The sequence below is a fragment of the Schistocerca piceifrons genome, chromosome 3 (genome assembly GCF_021461385.2).
Source record: "Schistocerca piceifrons isolate TAMUIC-IGC-003096 chromosome 3, iqSchPice1.1, whole genome shotgun sequence".
Lineage (NCBI taxonomy): Eukaryota > Metazoa > Arthropoda > Insecta > Orthoptera > Acrididae > Schistocerca > Schistocerca piceifrons.
The window spans coordinates 349356973-349379378 of NC_060140.1; the positions used below are offsets into that span (position 1 = coordinate 349356973).

General features: G+C 45.5%; 1 protein-coding gene across 2 annotated transcripts in view; it reads left to right on the forward strand.

Annotated features, from left to right (window-relative positions):
- The first annotated feature begins 2018 nt into the window (after positions 1-2018).
- Positions 2019-22406, forward strand: part of LOC124788329 — a 200032-nt gene continuing 179644 nt past the window's right edge. The window contains exon 1 of one of the 2 annotated variants that reach the window (XM_047255574.1): positions 2019-2103. The gene's annotated coding sequence lies outside the window, so the exon portion shown is untranslated. The remainder of the gene's footprint in view (positions 2104-22406) is intronic. The other variant, XM_047255575.1, reaches the window with a different exon arrangement.

Sequence of the window (22406 nt, forward strand, 5' to 3'; positions counted from 1 at the left end):
GGAGCGATATGAGACTCCTCCTACGTCTAGATACGACTCTGACAGGTGACACACCCGTAAGCATCCTGTTTGATCACCTACATCCCTTCATGTCCATTGTGCATTCCGACGCACCTGGGCAATTCCAGCAGTGCAATGCGGCACCCCACACTTCCAGATTTGCTGCAGAGTGGCTGCAGTAACACTCTTCTGTCTGTATACACTTCCGCTCGCCACCAAACTCCCAAGACATGAACATTATTGAGTGTATCTGGATTGCCTTGCACCTTGGTGTTCAGAAGAAATCTTCATCCCCTCGTACTCTTACGGATTAAGTATCGCCCTGCAATATTGATGGTGTCAGTTCCCTCCAGCACCAATTCAGACATCAGTCGAGTCCATGCCACGTCGTGTTGCGGCACTTCTGCGTGCTCGCGAGGGCCATAACGGTATTAGGCAGGTGTACCAGTTTCTTTGGATCTTCAGTGTATTTTCTAAATACTGTTATGATTCCGGGGCAATGTCAATACGAGCAAGAACTTTCTGATACTGTTTTGTATTCAAAAAATATTTACCCACTGCTTTGCCCAATAGCTTTTATGTGATTCACAAATATACCAAGTGTTAAAATATACCTGTTTATTATACATCAAAATTAAGGTTGTACTATAATGAGCTAAGTAATTATGATACCTGTACTGTCGAATGGTGTATGCGGTAGTTAGCTAATGTCTCAAACTGAATCTATTCGCGTATATAGAGTGATTCTCAACGTTTAAAAACTCCTGAAGCGACGTAGATGTTACTGCTACAAGTAATTTGATGTAAGACTCATGGGGCCGCAAATGTTGGGAACTACCCCAAAAATGGATGACAAATGTTAAACAGGTGACGTCACCAGATGACGTACCTCGCCAGACGTGCAGCGCTCGTGCTTGTCGATCCTACCCTTGCGGTAGGGGGCGGCGCTGCACATCGCCCCACCAAGCCACTCTGTTTTCGAATTACTTCAGTGCGGGTAATCTGTTGTATACGTAGAAGTTAAAAATTATTGTCCTCGCTGTAACCAAGCAAACGTTGTTCTTAGTTTGTGTTCCTTTCCATTTGCCCCTTATTTTTGCTTACGGACTTTATTTAGAATAGAAAATGTAGGTCATTTACTAGTAGCGGTGTAATTCGGAAGCTTATAGTCGTTTACCTGTGACGGACGCAATAAGCTGGATTTTTCTGGTACTGTACTTCACAGTAAACCATTGATGATGATGATGACGATGATGAGTTCCCATACTCCGTGGAGCGTAGGGAACGATGTGGGAGAGCCGACCACTGTGGACGAGCGGTTCTAGGCGCTTCAGTCCGGAACTGAGTGACTGCTCCAGTCGCAGGTTCGAATCCTGCCTCGGGCATGGATGTGTGTTACGTCCTTAGGTTAGTTAGGTTTAAGTAGTTCTAAGTTCTAGGGGACTGATGACCTCAGATGTTAAGTCCCATAGTGCTCAGAGCCATTTTGAACGATGCGGGAGACGCGCTCCTCCGACCAGGCAAGTAACCATTGGAGACCGTTAAATAAAGCAATAAATTTTACCTCAGTGTAACAACATAATTGTCTAACGCAATACAAAATACTGCTGCCTGCCACACACAATTCTCAGACCCTTATCCGCACGCAGTTAAGTCGCGCACAAAGGTCCGGAGCCACGCCGACGTGAATACTTGACTTTGGGTGGGTGATCAGCTGCGACTGACCGATAGGCTTAAACGCTGCACATGTGCAAAGGTACGACATCTATTGATATGTTGAACATTTGTCGTCCGCTTCTGGGATATTTCCGAACATTTACGGCCCCACATGTCTTATATTAAATTACTTCTTTTGGCGTCGTCTACGTTGCTTCGGTGGGTTTTTAAACGTTAACAAGAATCACCCTGTGTTTTAAAATTAGTTTAAGTTGGTCTGCAACGTATTTTCAAATATTTTCTTTTTTTTACAATTTGTATACAATGACTTGAAAAATGGTGCTTTGTATTTACAGTGGCCGCTCTGCCTTGCATCAGTTTCAAGGGAATAAAAGAGAGAACAGCACATAAAACGTAGCTGGAGGTTTCGCTCTCGAGTCAGTGAAGGTGAGTGCAGTATTAAAACATTTTTCGACTATTACATTTTTCAGACTCGGAAATCTACCCCAGTTCATATGATTGTGCTCAGCGTAATTGGCTATTAATGTGCAAATTCAAAGACGAACTCCCAGTGACGACCTAAGATTCTTGAATAGAAGGTCAAATTGGTGTCATGGGCTCAAATAAAAAAAAAACTTGAATAAACAAACAGCAGTATTCATAGATGAGCCGCCGCAGCGGTGTCGCGTCAAGGTGAAGTTGTCGCACCACACTGTGAGACGTATGACATTTTGTTTTATCATCTGAATAAACATTAATTACTTTTACTTTTATGCCTATTGAAGGGTTCATACTTGGAGTAAGGCACAGCTCAGAGCAATAACGTCTGCATTTCCTCCTCGCAATTTCGCATGACTGAATACTACTTCCTTACTTCTTGGAATTACGTTGCATACGTTTCTCATTTTGCCTCAGATCGTACAACGTACACACAAATTTCTTTTTCTCTACATTTATTTCAGCGTCAGAGTTAATATTGTCATCAGTTCAAAATACACACAACGAACAAAGTTTTGCATCACCTCGGTTCCGAGAGTTCCGGAACCTGTACAGAAAATTGTAATAGAGATCAACATAAACATCATTTCCGCCCTTTCTATTGCTCATGAAAACTGCACATTGCATGTTGTACCACCACACAGCGAGACCTACAGAGGTGGTGGTCCAGATTGCTGAACACACCGGTACCTCTAACACCCAGTAGCACGTCCTCTTTCACTGATGCATGCCTGTACTCATCGTGGCATACTGTCCACAAGTTTATCAAGGCATTGTTGGTCCAGATTCTCCCACTCCTCAACGGCGATTCGGCGTGGATCCCTCAGGGTAGTAAGTGAGTCACGTCGTCCAGGCATGTTCGATAGGGTATAGGGCTCATGTCTGGAGAACATGCTGGCCACTCTAGTCGAGCGATGTCGTTATCCTGAAGGAAGTCATTAACGAGATGTGCATGATGGGGGCGCGAACTGTTGTCCATAAATACAAATGCCTCGCCAATATGCTGCCAATATGGTGGCACTATCGGTCGGAAGATGGAATTCACGTATCGTACAGCCGTTACGGCGCTTTCCATGACCGCCAGCGGCGTTCGTCGGCCCCACATCATGCCACCCCAAAACATCAGGGAACGTCCACCTCGCTGCACTCGCTGGACAGTGTGTTTAAGGCATCCTGCTTGACCGGGTTGGCTCCAAACACATCTCCGACGATTGTCTGGTTCAAGGCATATGCGACACTCATCGGTGAAGAGAACGTGATGCCAATCCTGAGCGGTCCATTCGGCATATTGTTGGGTCCGCGCTGCGTGGAGTCGTGGTTTCAGAGATGGACTTCGCCATGGACGTCGGGAGTGAAGTTGCGCATCATGCAGCCTTTTAAGCACAGTTTGAGTCGTAACACGAAGTCCTGTGGCTGCACGAAAGCCGCACGGGATTAGCCGATCAGTCTAGGGCGCTGCAGTATGGACTGTGTGGCTGGTCCCGGCGGAGGTTCGAGTCCTCCTTCGGGCATGAGTGTGTGTGTTTGTCCTTAGGATAATTTAGATTAAGTAGTGTGTAAGCCGGCCGCGGTGGTCTAGCGGTTCTAGGCGCGCAGTCCGGAACCGCGCGACTGCTACGGTCGCAGGTTCGAATCCTGCCTCGGGCATGGATGTGTGTGCTGTCCTTAGGTTAGTTAGGTTTAAGTAGTTCTAAGTTCTAGGGGACTGATGACCACAGTAGTTAAGTCCCATAGTGCTCAGAGCCATTTGAACCAAGTAGTGTGTAAGCTTAGGGACTGACGACCTTAGCAGCTAAGTCCCATAAGATTTCACACACATTTTGTGGTATCACCGCCAGACACCACAATTGCTAGGTGGTAGCCTTTAAATCGGCCGCGGTCCGTTAGTATACGTCGGACCCGCGTGTCGCCACTATCAGTGATTGCAGACCGAGCGCCGCCACACGGCAGGTCTAGTCTAGAGAGAGACTCCCTAGCACTCGCCCCGGTTGTACAGCCGACTCTGCTAGCGATGGTTCACTGCCTACATACGCTCTCATTTGCAGAGACGACAGTTTAGCATAGCCTTCGGCTACGTCTTTTGCTACGACCTAGCAAGACGCCATATTCAGTTACTGTAATTCTGAACAGATAATATTGTGAATCATGTACCGTCAAGAGCGACGTTCATCATTAATGGATTAAAGTTAAGTATCAAACTAATTACGTCCGCTTTCTGAATTCTAATTCCTCGTCATGTTCCAAACCTCACGTCAATATAATCCTTCCCTCCTCACGCCAGCCTGCGTGAGCTAAAACGCGTGCATTTCGGCCTCCTCTAGTAACACGGTGTTGGCTCTTCTGCCAACACAACACATTTGAACATTTTTTGCTGCATGAAAAGCATTATTCAACATGGTGGCGTTGATGTCAGCGTTCCTCCGAGCCATAATCCGTAGGTACCGGTCATTCACTGCAGTAGTAGCCTTTGGATGGCCTGAGCGAGGCATGTGATCGACATTTCCTGTCTCTCTGTATCTCCTCCATGTCCGAACAACATCGTTTTGGTTCACTCCGAAACGCTTGGACACTTTCTTGCTGAGAACCCTTTGTGGCAAGTCGAACCGGGCTATTGACCGTCTAGGCATGGCTGAACTGCAGACAACATGAGCCGTGTACCTCCTTCCTGGTGGAATAAGTGGAACTGATCGGCTGTCGGACCCCCTCCGTCTAATAGGCGCTGCTCATCCATAGTTGTTTACATCTTTGACGTCTATGAACAGTCAAAGCGACTGTGTCTGTGATCTGTGATATAATATCCACAGTCAACGTCTATCTTCCGGAGTTCTGGGAACTGAAATGGGGCGATGCAAAACGTTTTTTGATGTGTGTGCATTATCTTCCACGAAGGTTGCAACACTGCAAAAGAACCACCTGAAGTAAATGGAATTTAGCCCGGATAAAATATAAATAATAAATACAAACTATACAGAAAAATACTGAGGAAGATAAGATCACCGGGCAAAGTATTAGTCATTTGTTTAAAAGAGCGCACTGGTCGCTTTGGAGCGCTGTGAGTGGTGTAAGGCTGGTACCAGGCGGTCACGTGACCGCTGACGTGTGTGTGTGTGTGTGTGTGTGTGTGTGTGTGTGTGTGTGTGTGTGTCTGAGAGAGAGAGAGAGAGAGAGAGAGAGAGAGGGAGGGAGAGAGAGAGAGGGAGGGAGGGAGGGAGGGAGAGAGAGAGAGAGAGAGAGTGAGTGAGAGAGAGAAAGGGGGGGGGGGGGTGCCTGTCCGCTGGATGGAGTCAGTGATTCGAAAACACGATAGAAGGAGCCATAGTGTTTGGACGTGACTATGACCATCCCACGAATGAAGTTAGCTGATATGTTGTTCTATCAACGTGGATGTGTTTGAAGTAATGACGTCCCACTCGCAGCCATGTAACATGGCGCAAGAACAGAAGATTTTAATCGACAGCGACCAGAGACAGGTATCACGCCTAGTCAGTGACAATTGGTCTTTACCGCTAGAGGAATCACAGTTGCCAGTGGATGCGGGTCGATTTTAACCAGTTTCTTGGCGACGGGAACTGCTTGCAATGGACAGTTAGAGTTGGCTACCCAGCAAAAAGCTATTCCTCACATAAGGGCATACAGCTGCGCGTCCTCAGTGGACGCAGCAACCAGGAACTGGACTGTAGCTGATGTACTCTTCGTGTGTAACTAGGAAGGACTTTTCGCACTGTAACAAGTATGTCTGAAAAGGTCGCGCGGAGAATCGCGGTTTTCGGCGAGATGGTGCTGGGAGGGGGTGGGTGGGAAGGGGAGGGGATGGGAAGGGAGCGGAGAGGGGGAGTGATGGTGTTTCCATTTAAGCTAGGAATATGGAGTAAGTGTTTGGTTTAGCCGGAATTGGTTGCCATTTGTGTAGCCATTGCAACACCTTCTTACTGCAGCTATTTTCCAGTACATTAAGCACGGTTCGAACGGCAACCGGAGCTGTCGCCAAGGCAAATTGTGCAAATCGATTAATTCTTTTAGCAAAAGATTTTAATTCGGCTGAAATTAATGTTCAGCTAATGGCATCATATGTATGTGCACCGTTGAGATTTTGCGTGCAACAACGGTCACCTTTATATAATTCCGGACTGGAGCGAGAGTGATGATTCAAATTCGATCCACCGGTGTTTCTGCGCACCACTTCTATACGAGTGTATTAGACTTGCACTAATCGGTCCATGCTTTTGCTAGGTAAATCGATAAAGTCAAAAGGAAATTTTTTTATCTAATAATTTTTATCCACTGTCCAGACACGACGGTTAAAAGTCGAGCTAAATTTATCATGTGAAATAGGTTCTTACGTGAATAGAATGCTCGGAAACGGTTTACTTTGAATCATATTACTGAAAAATACATTCTTGTAATGAAACTGAAAACTGATTTCTAAAATCTAGCTTAATTCGAATTTTGCGTTCAAAAAAACGTTTCAATGAGTCTTTTTGCGCGCATCTTCTATGTTTCAAACTGGTACGAACCGGTTCAAGTTTTGCAGGAAGGCATACAAATACGTATAACTAATGTTCGTCCTGTTGCTTTGAGAAAGACTTATCTGTTGCCACGATATAAGCAACGTGGTGCGAAAGGCAATAAAAGACCCTATATTGGATCAGTTGTTGCCCTCGTCAACAAAAATCTACATCGGTTGCCAAGAAAGGCTGTCTAATGCCAAATTTTCAACTTACCTGGCAGCTTCACAGACATGTAATTCAAAATATCTTGACATATTCGCGCTTTTTTACTTGTCAGTATCATCATCCATGTCATGTAATATAACGCATCGCGTCAAGTAAAGTAACATAATACCATGTCCTCATCTGTCATGTCGTATAACATGACGCATGCTGTTATGTCACCTAACATGTCGTGCAATGTGACACAGTGTCACTGAAGTTTAGGATGCATGCATCCCAACTCTTGGATACCTTCTATTACAGATGGTCCCCCACTCCCGGGTACTTGCTATTGTAGACGCATCCCACTGTCTAGAAGCACATAAATTTGTATTCCATCCCCATACATGTAACAGGGGGTGTTTCTAAGAGCGCTCACTGCGCTGGAGAAACTTCCAGATAAGTCAAAAACCTAGTTCCTTTCTTTTTATGTCCCTAACTCTGCCCTGGACATTCTAGCCTTTTCTGTGCTACGATAGGAGCATTTTTCATTCCGGTTATTCTATAAGCAACTTAATACAGAAATCACACATGTAAGAAATGCAACAGGTCTTCCACCCTACAGCAGTTTTCAAAAATAATTTTATCAGTTCTTGATACACTTGGGTTAAATTCTTTTTGTATGTCTATGGGTACAAGACAGCATTAATAACGGCTTATTCGCAGGATCGACACTTTAATTTACGAGACCTAGTAGGTTCAACTGAAGAAAAAAATTACTTCACTCTCTTCGGTTCGTATCGGACAATACAGTGCGCAAACTCTCACCACAGCCACTTACAACTGCAAAGCCCACACGACATCAGTGATTCGTAAAAGACAGTAGCAAACTGCTTCCACGAAGAATTTCTGAGAGTAACATTGCAGAGTTTGCGCTTTCCCTCTTAGAGCTATTTAGGATGTACCTAACTTCCGGTTTTCGGCACTTTTTAACGCAAATTAGGTGTTCAACAAGTTACAAAATAATGAAAAGTTTTCGATGACCGAAGATGTTTTAACTCAAGACTATAATTTCATCACAAACCAACGGCCAAGCACTGGCTGCTTGTAAATTTAAAACAAAATTCAAAAACTGCAATTTTTTTTCTTTCAGTCGCTAAGATCAGCAAGACTATCACTATAATCTGGTTCATTATTTTTCTTAAGAGATGTTTGTTCTACTGGAGAATTATTTCGCTCCTTCTACTATGTATTTCATAATTTTATGCTAAATTAGTCACCAGTCTAGCTTCTACTGTCTTCATCGCTTTCGTCTTGACTACGAATACCCTTAATTCACATCCTGCGCTAACTAAACTCCCAATTCCATTGAAGCCCCGTATAAGTCATCTTTACTTTCGACCAGCATAGTTTTTTTGTGAACATTAGTATCTATTTTCTTATCACTTCCAGTCTTCTACTGCAACATTGAAAAAATGCGAAACTTGAATGGAACCTCAAAGACTAGCCTAAAATCCAACGTCGTTACAGAGCGAAAACGACATGCGACGCCACTTTGTGGCTATATTTCTAAAGTAGTAGTTTTATTCACTGACAGCAGTTCTAGTTACACCGTGTCCTCAAGTAAAGCAATTAAGAAGCGCGTATTTATATAATTTTCACAGACAGGCAAGGGTGCGTCCACATTCATCTTCAACTGCAAGGCGGTATCCTTCCAGTCATCAATATTTCAACAGGTTTGTCGCCGCCATTTATTTATATCGTGATTAGACGTAGAGACATTAAAGCAAGACAGGCCGGTTATGCTAAGGTGTCTGTCAAACTGTGCAATGTGTAACAGAGTCGGGAACTGTCAGATAAAGCTAAACTTCAGAATGGCGGACCAATTTCTGTCACTTCTGAATCAGATATAGATACACCCCAAACATGGGGAATTCAGTATCGTAGCCGACAGACCCGTTTCACGAAAATAAATCTTCACTTTAAATTTTTATTTATGTTGGGGTCCTCAGTGTCAATGTGTTTTGAGAATGAAATCCTGGTCCAAGTTGGCTGTATTCTTTTTGTCATCTGTGTGATCGGTCGATTTCAACCTTGGATCATTTTCAACCACTTATTATGTAATTAATAACGTTGGTCTAGTGAAAGATTCAACTGAAGATCAGGTAAAAAGAAGTGTGCGTGTGGAAGTCCTGGCCGGCAGATGCCTCCTGGGATGATCGGCCACCTGCTGCATGTCTTGTTATTTAAAGCGACTTCGTCTATCTGCGCGTAGATGGTGATGAAATGGTGATAAGACAAGCATAAAATCCCCCACCTGGCTGGGAATCGAACCCAGAGCCCCGTGATCGAGAGTCTGCAATATTAACCACAAGACTACGACCTGATGACGAAGATTAGGTAAAACACGGTGTGACAGAAGAAAAATGAAAACGAAGGACATACTGAAAACATAATTTTAGAGCATAAGGCATAAAAGAACAGGTTTGAAATGTTTCAAAAAAAGAAAAAATAGAGAGGAGAGAGAAAGATACAACTTTTAAAAAGACAGCTGCGAGTTCCTCATACAACCCTCACCAAAATCGCGCGCGCGCGCGTGTGTGTGTGTGTGTGTGTGTGTGTGTGTGTGTGTGTGTGTGAGAGAGAGAGAGAGAGAGAGAGAGAGAGAGAGAGAGAGAGAGAGAGAGAGAGAGAAGGAGAGAGTAACTTGATTGGTTCTAAATGAAGTAGGTTTTGTTAACAAATCTTTTTAAGGTATTGCATAACCAAGCATAAACCTCACGATCTCAAGTTCCGATTTGAAGGCAGAGTTGTGACAATTCGGAATTTCGTTGGTTGCTTGATTCAAGGGGTGGGACCAAAGAGTGAAGTTATAGACCCCATCGGGTTAGGGAAGGATGGCGAGGAAGTCGGCCGTACCCTTTCAAAGAAACCATCCCGACATCTGCCTGAAGCGACTCAGGGGAATCACGGAAAACCTAAATCAGGATGGCCGGACTCGGATCTGAACCGTCTTCATCCCGAATGACAGTGCGCTGACCACTGCGCCACCTTGCTGGGTACTGCGGAATTTGAGATATTTTATACCCATGAAAGTTTGACAAACGACTGAGTACTGCCACATTAAGATTTAGCGACAGTTTGCAGAACTGTAAAGAATATAGGTGTTTGCGTAGTAACAAGTGAGACAGGTGCGACGTTCTTTGACGTTATTGTAGGATGTTGGGACACTCACACTTGGATGGTGATACAGCTCAGCTCATAAATCGTGTAAGCAGTGAGACGTGTTTTATCGTGATTCTGTCAGAGCTCGCCGTACTTCGCTAAAATTATTGCTCTCGGGAAGAGGTAACTGCTCTTCAGAATCTGCAAGAGCATCCATTCGAATGTCGAGCATGACGCAGAAGTAGGCATTTCATGTCGGGGGCATCGATGGGTTTCCGGTTATATAGCATGTATGCCAGCTGTACGAAGAAAGGCGTTGAACACTGTATTTCACCGTTGATTCGTTGTGGTACCAAGCACTTTAGAAATCACCTGGAGCTAAGTTTGGTCTGTAGAGCAGATGTTCAAAAACGTCTCATTAGAACTGACGTAACAAAAAATAAGTCCTTAGTCAAGAGTTGTATGGCTTATTTCGAATAAGTCTTCGCAGCTTTGTTAATGTCTCATGGTAGGCTTAAGGACTGATTCTCCTTCCACATTAAATGCCACATATAAGATTTCTTTAGCATCCCCTAAAATGGTAACATAGCCGTTTTGGCTGACAGATTTTGAAGTGCTTGTTCTTTTTCTGGGGAGGGAGGGGGCGGAGGGAGGGGGGTGATGGTGGTGGGGGCATATGGTCCCACAGCACTGAGTGCCGTTTTGTCTCCGAAATGGCTTACGAAAGCCTGATGTTGTCACAGTTCTGTTCCAAGGCCTTCTCCTTCAGAATCATAAAGGAAATGAATGTCCAGGGAGGCAATTACCAGTGGTTCTCAGAAATGATTTTTGGAACCGATCGAACTCAGAGCATGTGGTACCCTATGTGCTAAGTCACGGTCTCATGCAACATATCCAGAAATCAGCGAAAAGTTGTCAGTCTTCTCGAGTTATCAGCCGAAAGGTGGCGGCGTCTTGTTGTAAAGTTTCAGTGAGTTTCGTACCTATCGTCTTCAGACGAAATATCGGGATGCTGGTCGCTGCATCTGTAGAGCACTCGTTTGCTTGGCATGTGTGCCGGTTAAACTGTTATGTTTTACATGACTTGCTAGGTTGATCTCAGATAATGTGGAGATGATGGTCCTCAAACTGCTGTGTAGAAGATTATTCTCGCAGCAAGGTTGACTTCTGGCGATGTGGTCGTGATTTTACCTCATGCTGCTGTTATTCTCGCAGCAGGTCAGGTCTAAGTGTTGTCGACCTTTGATGTGGTTGGGGGCCCACTGTCGTGATGAGCCGATTGAGAGATTGACTAGACTTTTCGTAGAAGGCAGGTGCACTCTGCCGGATGGTATCCCTCAAAAGCGAAATTCCAGAGTCCTCGAGCAGCAGGCGAGTTGAATTCAGTCTCGGGAGACGCGGAGCGAGTTTCAGAGCTCAGTTCTGCACCCAGTGTTCATGAGTCTGCGACCTTCTCTGAAACCACGGCCGCGTACTCTAGTACTGGTCTGACCAGTTTTAGATAAAGTGTAATGCAGTAGCTTGGCAAGCACTTCTGTCGCAGATGGACCAGTTACTATTATGGTTAGTACCGAGTTGCCTTGCGCAAAATGGTGGCAACTGTCAGCATTGAGATAAAGGTCCGTGTGAGTCTTCTTCCTGTAGACCGAAAATGCGGTCCAGACTTTCACCCTCTTCTCTCGTCATGCTTGGTGTTGTCGTGAATGTCATTGACATGCCATAGGAACATCTGTAGGTTTTCGGCCGTTGTGGCCGAGCGGTTCTAGGCGCTTCAGTCTGGAATCGCGCGACCGCTACGGTCGCAGGTTCGAATCCTGCCTCGAGCGTGGATGTGTGTGCTGTCCTTAGGTTAGTTAGGTTTAAGTAGTTCTAAGTCTAGGGGACTGATGACCTCAGATGTTAAGTCCCATAGTGCTCAGAGCCATTTGAACCATCTGTAGGTTTCCTCTGCCATGCGACCGGACAACCTGAAATCAGTTGCACCTCTGACAGGAGGAGCTGTCATAATGAGGGCCGCCGACAACCAAGATCGCGAAATTTCAAATAAAGACCGTTTTCCATGCAACGTGGAAAATTAAGACATGCTTGGCTCGACCAAAGACTGGCTAGGATTGCAGGCGCCAAGCGTTTACAGTGTTGAGTGCTAATGTGGGATGCAGGACAACCGACAGATTCAGCTGTGCATCGCACAGTGCGGTACAGAACACATCATGAACGTTCGACTATAGCAGACAGACAAGTAAGTCTGCGGCCGCAACCATAGCATCAACGAAGAAGCTACGCAGCACCAACGAGTTCCGGGACTCAAACTGCCAAATAGGCCGTAGTAACACGTCTGTACCACAATCTAATGAATCAGAATAGTGGGTTTCATCTCAGCACAGCGTGAGATTCGACCGTTACAAAAATAAGACACAAACGATCCGTTCTTATGGAGGCGGCGTCCCCGGAGGGAATGGACAGACATTGCGACTACATGCCAGCACCTGGGCCGCGCCGCGTTCCCCCACCACCGGCCGCGCCACCTCCCCCCACCACCGGCAAGACCTCTTTAGCCCACTACCGGCCGCGCCGAGTGAGGGCAAACGGCATACTGATGGCAGTGGCAGTCTCGGCATCGCACCATCGAAACAGTCGCTAACATGCGTGCAACTCTGCGTGCTGCCGTCGACGATCAACAACACGGTTGCCGCGTTCACAGCCGTCAATGTGATTGAGAGGTCTGCCCTGCAAGCCGCCTAGCGTCGGAAGAGGCACGCCGCTCGAGCTCAGGGAGGAAATAGAAGACACGACCAACCCACCAGCCATCCCCCCCACCGGGGACAGCGCCGGGATGGACAACGCAGCACCAATAATCACCTGCCTGTAGGCTGCAGAAATGCACCGAGCCACGGAGGTGATTCCAGCCAAGTCAGTGCCCGCCTACGCCCTTCAACCCCGCATCTGAAGTACCGGCAGCGGTCAGAAACAACGAAACGAACGGCGCTAGCTGCCTGCGCCACCAGTGAGGTGTGAGCGGGTACGCAGCAGGACGCAGCAACACCGGAGACGGAGCCACCTAGAGTCCTACACCTACAACGGAGGGACCAGCGGACGATCAGCCGGCTGCCCTCAGCGCCGTCCGCGCCCACAGGCACCCAAAATCCACTCTGAAAGACATCGGCGCATTAGCGTCCCATGGAGCCGCCCGCACCGTGCTCATCCAGGGACCCAAGTGGCGGTACGATTTCGCCGACACCCAGACAAAGAGCATCGTCACTTCTTGACATCAGAACAGTTGAGCGCTATCTGTGGCCAGTATAGCTGCTCACTGGAGGACCAGATCGTCGGCAGCATCGGCGAGAAGAACACAGAGAAGACGTCGTCTCCTCCAATCACATATAAGACCGCCAAGATACGCCGCCAGACACTATAGAATCTTCCAAACGCAGCATACGGGCTGGAGTCCACAGGGATCGGTGACATGCCTAGCTGATGCAACACGACACTGTGCGTTGACCGTCACGAACATCAAAACAGTCGCAAGCAAGTGATCACAAGGTATCATTCCCTGACCATTCTCTCCCGCCAGGAGGACACATCGTCGTCATCCATCCATCAAAAGTCCAGAATAAAAAATACCTTTTCGACAGCCATTGCCCTGGCAGTTTGGATCACACCATCAATTGATCACATTCTTAAAGACCTACCATGAAGTACAAGTTCTCATCATGACGCAACCCGTATGATCAGAGTAAATCTCCTAGGACAATAAACTCTACCACTACCCTTCCTCAAAGCAGAGGAAGTACAGAGAGCAAGAGAACAGCATCCAGGAACAGTAGTAACATCACTAATCCTGGAAAAGACTCCATCTTCCCCCAGCACCACCGACCCATAAGTTTACTTCCAGCACCAAGTAAGCTCTAAGAGTGCCTCCTATTGGTTCACATGGAAGGTTACATACGTAGAGAAGAAATACTAAAAAAATTCCAGTTAGGATTTAGCAGCAAACATTAAGCACCATGACAACTTACGAGAGTGGTCGAAGTCGCCATAGAAGCCTGTAACTGGAAAGGCTACTGTGTCCTAGTGCTTTTAACAGTGTGTAGCACATTGGATTAATGTAAAAATTGTACACACTAGGGTTCCCTGGCCAGGTCATTAAACTGCTGAAGAGCTGAATGAGATTTTCACTCTGCAGCGGAGTGTACGCTGATATGGAACTTCCCGGCAGATTAAAACTGTGGTCCGGACCGAGATTCGAACTCGGGACCTTCACCATTCGCGGCCAAGTGCCCTACCAGGTTCGCAGAAAAGCTTCTGTGAAGTTTGGAAGGTAGGAGACAAGGTACTGGCAGAATTGAAGCTGTGGGGACGGGTCGTAAGTCGTGCTTGGGTAGCTCAGATGGTAGAGCACTTGCCCGTGAAAGGCCAAGGTCCCAAGTTCGAGTCTGGGTCCGGCGCACAGTTTTAATCTGCTAGGAAATTGCTGAAGAGCTACTTAGCCAATCGTAAAAATTAACACTATAGAATCATCAAAAAGCAGCATACGGGCTGGAGTCCACAGGGATCGGTGATAGGCCTTGCACTATACAACCTATTCACGGCCGACACGCCGACCGCCCCACAGACGCAAAAAGCCCAATATGCTGATGATACAACATTTCTGTTTGCTACCAATAGCAATAGGAGACTATAAAACCTCTTAAACAAAACTGAAACTTTCCCCAAGAAATAGCGCATCACGATCAATAATGAAAACACTCAGACTCTGATGCTTACCCAGAGAAGAGGCAAAAGCTCTCCCTACACCGCAGACACGAGAGCGTTCCGCTCAGGTTACACAGGCGAAATATACCATGGCTAGGTACAGCAAAGTACCTAGGTATAACCTGGATCAACGTCTCCCTCGGACGGCCCTCATCAATGGCCTCAGGAAAAAGCTAGCGCCAAGCTAAATGAGCTCTGTCCTCTCCTAAACGTCAACAGTAGTCTGGCGGCAACAACGGCCGTGAGGCCAAGATTAGAAGATGCTTGTCCTGTCTGCAGCTACGCAGCCAAAATCCATATTGTGAGGCTGCAAAGGGTTCAAAATTGGGCACTAAGACGGGCATTACACGTCTCTGTGCGCTGTCCGACACACGAGAGTCCGTAGACATGAAAACGCTCAGAGCAAGGTTTCTCGAAGTTGCATTCGCCTTTTATGAGACCGTTAGCAACTCCGAAAAAGAAGTAATAAACGGTCTAGTGAAGTAACCCGAACTCCCACAAACGTATAAGGGACTCAGAGCAATCCTCTTACAAATAGAGAGTCTCGGAAAAAACAAATGTATTAAAGTTAAGCTACAAAAAAATTAGGAGCATTCTCTGCATATGAACAAAATTAATCCGGCTTCCACCGGAGGGCCGGCCGGTGTGGCCGAGCGATTCTAGGCCCTTCAGTCTGGAACCGCGAGACCGCTACGGTCGCAGGTTCGAATCCTGCGTCGGGTATGGATGTGTGTGATGTCCTTAGGTTAGTTAGATTTAAGTAGTTCTAAGTTCTAGGGGACTGATGACCTCAGATGTTAAGTCCCATAGTGCTCAGAGCCATTTTAACTTCTATCGAAGGAAATATCTATAGATAATATCTTTCACCACAAACATTCTCAAAGCTTGGAGAAATTATAATATGCAGTCAGCAGCAGTAACCCGACATTTCGTCTGAAGATGATGGGTACGAAACTCATTGAAGCGTTGCGATAAGACGACTCCACCAGTCGGCTTATCACTGGAATACGTCGAGATAGTCCGAAATCACAGTCATTCAACTGATGAGATATCGTGAAACACTGGTTATCACGGATTTTTTGTCAGTATTACGCAACAGATCGTTACTAAGGACTGGCGGCTATCGCAACGTCATGTATTTTCAGTCTTGAATGACGCCACTGATGGAGAATGCCTTCACCTCATCCCATTCGGTTCGTACATAACACGAACTTCGCGAAGAATGAGAACAGCTTTGAGATTTTCTGCCACCGTATTACACAACCTATTTCTCATGAGGTGCGAGAGAAGGAAGAAAGATTAGGCGTTAACGTCCCGTCGACATCTAGGTCGTTAGAGACGGAGCACAAGCTCTGACTGTTTCAAGGATGGAAAAGGAAATCGTCCGCGCCCTTTCAAAGGTACTATCCCGACATTTTCCTCCAACGATTTAGGGAAATGTCGGGAAATCTAAATATGGATGGTGAGCCGCAGTCCTGTGGTGTGTGATTTCGAATTTGAAACGCCCATTTTGTACGGCTGCAGTAGACGAAAGAGAAACAAAGTGGCTTTCTTGCTATCACTGTTCTAAGCACACTGACTTATCGCGTGAGCCAGTGTACAACTCGGCATTCATTGCACTGCCTCCCATCGGACATGAAGATCGAGGTTACTTTCCGGTTAGCCATTGTACTTTTCCATCGTAGGCTATTCATAACATTTGCATTATCATCTTGAAAACCTAAAATACCCTCATTAATGTTGTTTATTTGTTTGGAAGTACGCGTCTTCAGTCCCGCTACAGATTGAAATCCCCCCGTCACAGAACCGTAGCACACAGCCAGAGGTACTTTGGCACGGGGATTCCAATCTGTACCGGGTCCGCAGACGTGTAGGACGACTATCTGGAAAGGGAGGTCCGATCGATCGTGAGATGGAAACCACAGTGAAAATCAAAAATGTTTTATTTGCAACAGTTTGCTACATCTTTCAGATACTTCTTTACACAGTCGCCGCTCCGACTTAGACATTCCTCGTAGCATTGTACGAACTTTCCAATAATCCCGTCATAGAGGGTGGCCGCCTGTGCTTTCCGCTACTTCTCTGCACTTGCCCGCAGTTTGTTGTCTGAGCCAGAATGTTGTCTCCACAGCCACAGATTCATGTTAGAGAGATGAAGATCAGAGGGAACTAATTCCCGGCTGTATGGCGGGTGATCAAACACTTATCATCGAAAATTCTGTAGGGGCGTTCTCACTGACCCTGCGCTGTACGGCTGAGAACTGACATGAGGAAGGAAATGTGTGACAGGTACGTTATGCGGGTTTGCATGAAATCCAGCGAAACCTCGCAGCGGGCACCCATTCTTGGCGGGAGACACTACTCTATTGCTCTAAGCATCTCTACGCGCTAGCTGTGTGCTCAGAACTGAAAAGAGCGACTTGACGTGATCGGCAGGCATACTAGAGACACTGCCAAACATTGTTGTGCAAAGCTTCATCGGAATTTCATTGTCCTTTCCATTTCGCGACCTATCGGACCATGCTTTCCGAATAGCCCATGCACTTGTAAACAAACAAACAAAATTAACTAGGAAATTTTTATTTTTTCTTTTACTTTTACGGGTGTCATACAGTGGTCGTCGCATACCGCTTCTCTGTTGCCAAATGCTTCGAACTCGCCATTATTTCTCATTCTCATATATTCCTCTTCTCTCCTCGCTTTTTGGATAACCCTTAGCCACTGCTTTCGTGGTCTTCCAATTCTCCATCCAGATGGTTGACATGAAAGTGCTGTCATTGGCCACTCGTCTTCTTCCATTATTTTGACATGTCCTAACTATCCCAGCTTTCTTCTGTTCTATCCGTAACACGGGACTGTAATGGGTACACGTCCTTTCCCTTCTTTCCCCATTTCTTATGCGGTCAAGTCAGACAATTCTCCATGTTCTTCTCTGTATGTACTTCTAAAGCCCTAGGTCACTTTCCATGTCTTTTTGTGATTTTTAAGGTTTATTTTTTCGAGGTGATAATTAAAACCTTATGACTATTCCTCCTAATAATCTATATCTACATCTGCATTCCGAAAGCCACCCTAAGGTGTATGGTGGAGGGTACGTAGTGTACCACTGTCGCTTCCCCCTCTCCTTGTTCCACTCGCGTATGGTGCAATGGAATAACGATTGCTGGTGAGCCTCCGTGTGGTCCCGAATCTCTCTACCTTCGTGGTCTTTCAGCGAGATATAAGTAGGAGGAAGCAATACACTGACTGACTCTTCTGGGAACGATTGCTCCCGCAATTCTAACAATAGAACATACTGTAATGCGGAACGCCTCTCTTGCAATGTTTGCCACTGGAGATGACTGATCATCTCGATGGCGCTTCCGTACTTACTATAGGAACCTGTAACGAAACATGCTGCTCTTCTATGTAACTTCTCTACTTGCTCCATCAATCGTATCTGTTGCGGATCCCAGACTGATGAGCAATATTCAAGAATTGGTCGAACGTGAGTTTTGTAAGCTAATTCCTTTGTTGATGGAGTGAATTTCCTATTGATTCTTCCAATGAATCTCACAGTCTGGCATCTTCCTTACCCGCGGTTAATTTTATATGGTTGTCCCAATTGAAATCTCTCCGCACTGATACTGCTACATATTTTATGGAAGTAAAAGCTTCCATCCATTAATCTGTAGTCGTGTAGTCATATAATAAAAAGTCTATGTCTATTTATTCGCAACACATTTGTTTATGTCGAGGGTGAATTGCCACTCCCTGTACCAAGCGTCGATCCTCTGCCGGTCTTTCTCTAGAGTTGTGACTTATCTGTATGCAACAGCATGATCTGCTATTCTGTTATTAAAAAACATTGATCCACCTACTGTCTCCCAAGTTTTGATTAGTAAACAGTGATCCACGTACCTTCTGCCAAGATTTAATTAAAAGCATTGATCCACCTACCTTCTCACATGATTTAATTAAAAATTTTGATTCACATCCCTTCTCGCTTGATTTAATTAAAATAGATTGATCCATTTACGACGTTTATCGAGAGCTATTTTCTCATGGATTCCCGTGTCTTGTTATATCCGACTCATCATTCGGCATATTCACTTCCCATAATTCCCCGCGCACACAATTACCAACTGCAACATGCAACAGAAAAGCCACTAACACCGTAAATGCACTTTTACTCTAGAGATAAGCTATATAGTTACATGGAGATTGGGACACTGGCTATTGTAGCTGTTCGGGGGTTTATTGGTACCCTGCTATGGTTAAGCTACAGAAGTGAACTGGAGATTGGAATACGAGCTTCTGTAGTTGTTGAGGAGTTATTGGTATCCTGGTCAAGGGTTGGGCTACTGCAGATTGGGATACCCATTTATCTACTGGTGATTCATATACGGTGTGAAAGTAGTGTCCTACAACAATTCCTTGAGACATGTCCGAAGTTACTTTTACGTCTGAAGGTTTCTCTTCGTTCTGAGAGACATACTGTGTTCTGTTTGCAAGAAACTCTTTGATCCAATTACGCAGCTGGTCTATATTCCGCATGCATTGTTCGTTCGATGTCAATGTGGAACTGTATCGTATGCTCTGCGGAAGTCAAGGAACGTAGCGTCTACCTGAGCGTCTGTATCTACCACTTTCTGGGTCTCGTGGTCCAACAGAACGAACTGCGTTTCACACAATCGTTGCTTTCGGAACCTATGTTGCTCCTACAGAGGAAATTTTCGGGCTCTAGAAATGTATTAACGCGAACAGAAAACACGTTCCAGTATTCTACAGGAGACCGACGTTAGAGATACAAGCCTACAGTTTTATGGGTCTGTTCGAAGACCCTTCTTGAGACTGAGAGGGATCCGTGCTTTCCCCCAATCATTAGGAACGCTCCGCTTCTTTAGAAATCTACGGTACACTGCTGGTAGAACAGGGGAAAGTTCTCTCACATACTCGCTGCAGAATCGAATGGCATCCCGTCAGGTCCCGCGGTCCTTCCCCTGTTGAGCGAGTTTGGTTACTTTCTGTCCCTTGGTTACTTATTTCGATGTCTGTAATTTTGTCGTTTGTCCGACGATTTAAAGGATGAACTGCAGTGCGACCTTTCTCTGTGAAACAATTTTGGAAACAGACGTTCAATATTTCGGCCTTTTCTGTGCCACGTGTTTCTTTGACACTATGGTGGCGGGGTGTGTAGACAGGTTACTTCATCCTTTTGCTGATTTAATGCAAGACCAAAACATTTTAGGATTTTTTGTGAAGTCGGTAGATACAGGGTGATTCACAATGTTTTGACGATTTCAAAGTTGAGTAGCGCACAAACTAATTGCGAAACAAAGTTTAACATTTTACTCAAGGTATATGATTTATTCTAGTTTACTTATGAAACAATACGTCGGAAAAATGACGAGAATTGGCGGCTACACATTACTCGAGGCTTTCCACCCAGTTTTTGAACATATCTTTCGTAAGTGCTGGAGGAATTCTGGAAATTTCATAGTGAATTCGATCTGTATGCTGTTGCAAGCTTCTCGGCTAGCATGTACACTGCTACGCAGACGTTCTACGTTCTCCGGCTTTTGGACGGTTTTCCGAGAGCCGGTTGATTTTCCATCCGGTGCACTGGCAGTTGTACAGAAGTCTCGTACCAAGTTCAATGTTGCTCCACGACGAGGAATTGGATATCACGGAAAAATCTCGACATGATTACGAGAGGCATATTTACCGTTGCGAAAACAGCATTCCACCGCTAACACACGATGCTGCTTCGACCAGTACAACATGGTTACTGACGTGTATACGAGATGAAACTTGACAATCCGCACTATTAATAGACGGCACCACCGTCGCTATAGCTTATTTTTAGCGCGTGTTATTCAAATTTGAAATGGTCAAAACATTGTGAAACAGCCTGTAGAACTTTAGTTACGAATTGGGTGAAAGTTTCATGCATAGCCCTCCTTAGGTACTATTTCGCTGCAACTGCCGGCCGTAGCGGCCGGCAGTGACTGCGGGCAGTTGACTACTGCTCTTAGGCAAAGCAACGGAACAAATGTCGTAACTGCTCGGCAGTCAGCGGTCGTGACGTCATCGCGACTGCTGCGTCTCGGCCGCTGCAGAATCAGTCAAGCAGTTGGGCCGCGACTGCTAGGTGTGTGACGACTGCAGAAATCAACGAGTGTGATAATACGCATACAGATTTCAGAAATGTGATGGCAAAGGATAAGTTGTGGACGAAGATAGGAGAAGCAATGAAAAAAGATGGTAAGTGTTTTGCATATACACATTCATTTATTTATGCTTTTTTTTCCTACTGTGACAAATTGTACAATATGAAGGCTACAACAATGCTTCCATTCTTTCTGTCACCAAACGATTACAATAGTCGTTACGAGTAGTAACAATAATTTATTTCCTTTGTTTGAGCCTTAGTTCTTTTCCAGATTGTAATCATTGATTTGTAGGTTCGCAGAAGTAATTCTTAAATGTATCTCGTACCTGAAACCCTTCAGCTTGGTAGAATCCCCCTGTTCGGGGCTGGGGAATAATGTTCTGTGGTAAACTCACGTCATGGTCAAGTTCATAGAAAGGTCGTCTTCCTTTTTCTAAATAGGCGTCCCTGATGAGATTGTGTAGACAGCAACAAGCTGTAACGAGTTTATCACATGTGTTAGGTTCCAGATTCAGATTTGTGTAGAACACTCGAAATACCTGACACAAAAGTCCAAAAGCGTTTTCAGAAACTCGGCCCGCTCGTGAAAATTTATAGTTGAAGGTCGCTTTTGATTTATCTTCCTGGGCAGATGAGCGAGTGTAAGGCTTGGGAATATGCTTTAGCAAGCGGAATGCCTCGTCGCCTACTATAACAAATGGCATCTTGATGCCAGTTATGGAAGCTCTTCATCTGCTGGAAACACGTCTCCTTTCATGATCATTTTCCCCATTGCCGACTTATTAAATATGCCACTGTCTCCTTCCTTCACATACGAACCTACGTCTATCGCAACGAATTTACAGTTCGCATCAACCAATGCCAAAAGTACTATGGAGAGGTACCCTTTGTAATTCCAAAAAAGGGAACCACTTTTTCCAGGACACCGTATCCTTATATGTTTCCCATCAATCGCAGCACAGCAGTTAGGGAAACCCCAAAGAGTGTGGAATTCTTTCGCACCTTTCCTGAAAGATTCTCGAGATGGAGGAGGCAGGAAGATAGGTGCCAAATGTTGGCACATAGCTTCTACTGTTTCACGAACTATGATGCTCACGTAGCTTGGTGATATCCGGAAATCATATCCAAGGGACACAAAATTCTCCCCTGTAGCTAGAAACCTGTAACACAAACCATAATTATTATTAATACATGAAACATAAATGTCTTGTCCTAATTGCACAGCTAAACAAATATCGTTCCGTTTTAGGCAACCAGTGTAAGAAGAGATGGAAACACATCAGAGATAACTACTGGAAAACAGTTCGAAAAGAACAACTGCAAACAGGCTCTGCAGCACCAAGTTCAACAACAAAATGGGCGTTGTTCAACAGACTAGGCTTTTTGAGAGCTGTAGAAACGGAGCGGTCGTCTTTTTGCAGTGTTCCGCTAAAGGAGCCAACAAGTGTTGAAGGACTGCTATCTGATGAAGACGGACAAAATGCCAATGAAACAGTGCCTGACACTCCACAAGCCATTGCTTCCTTGTCCTC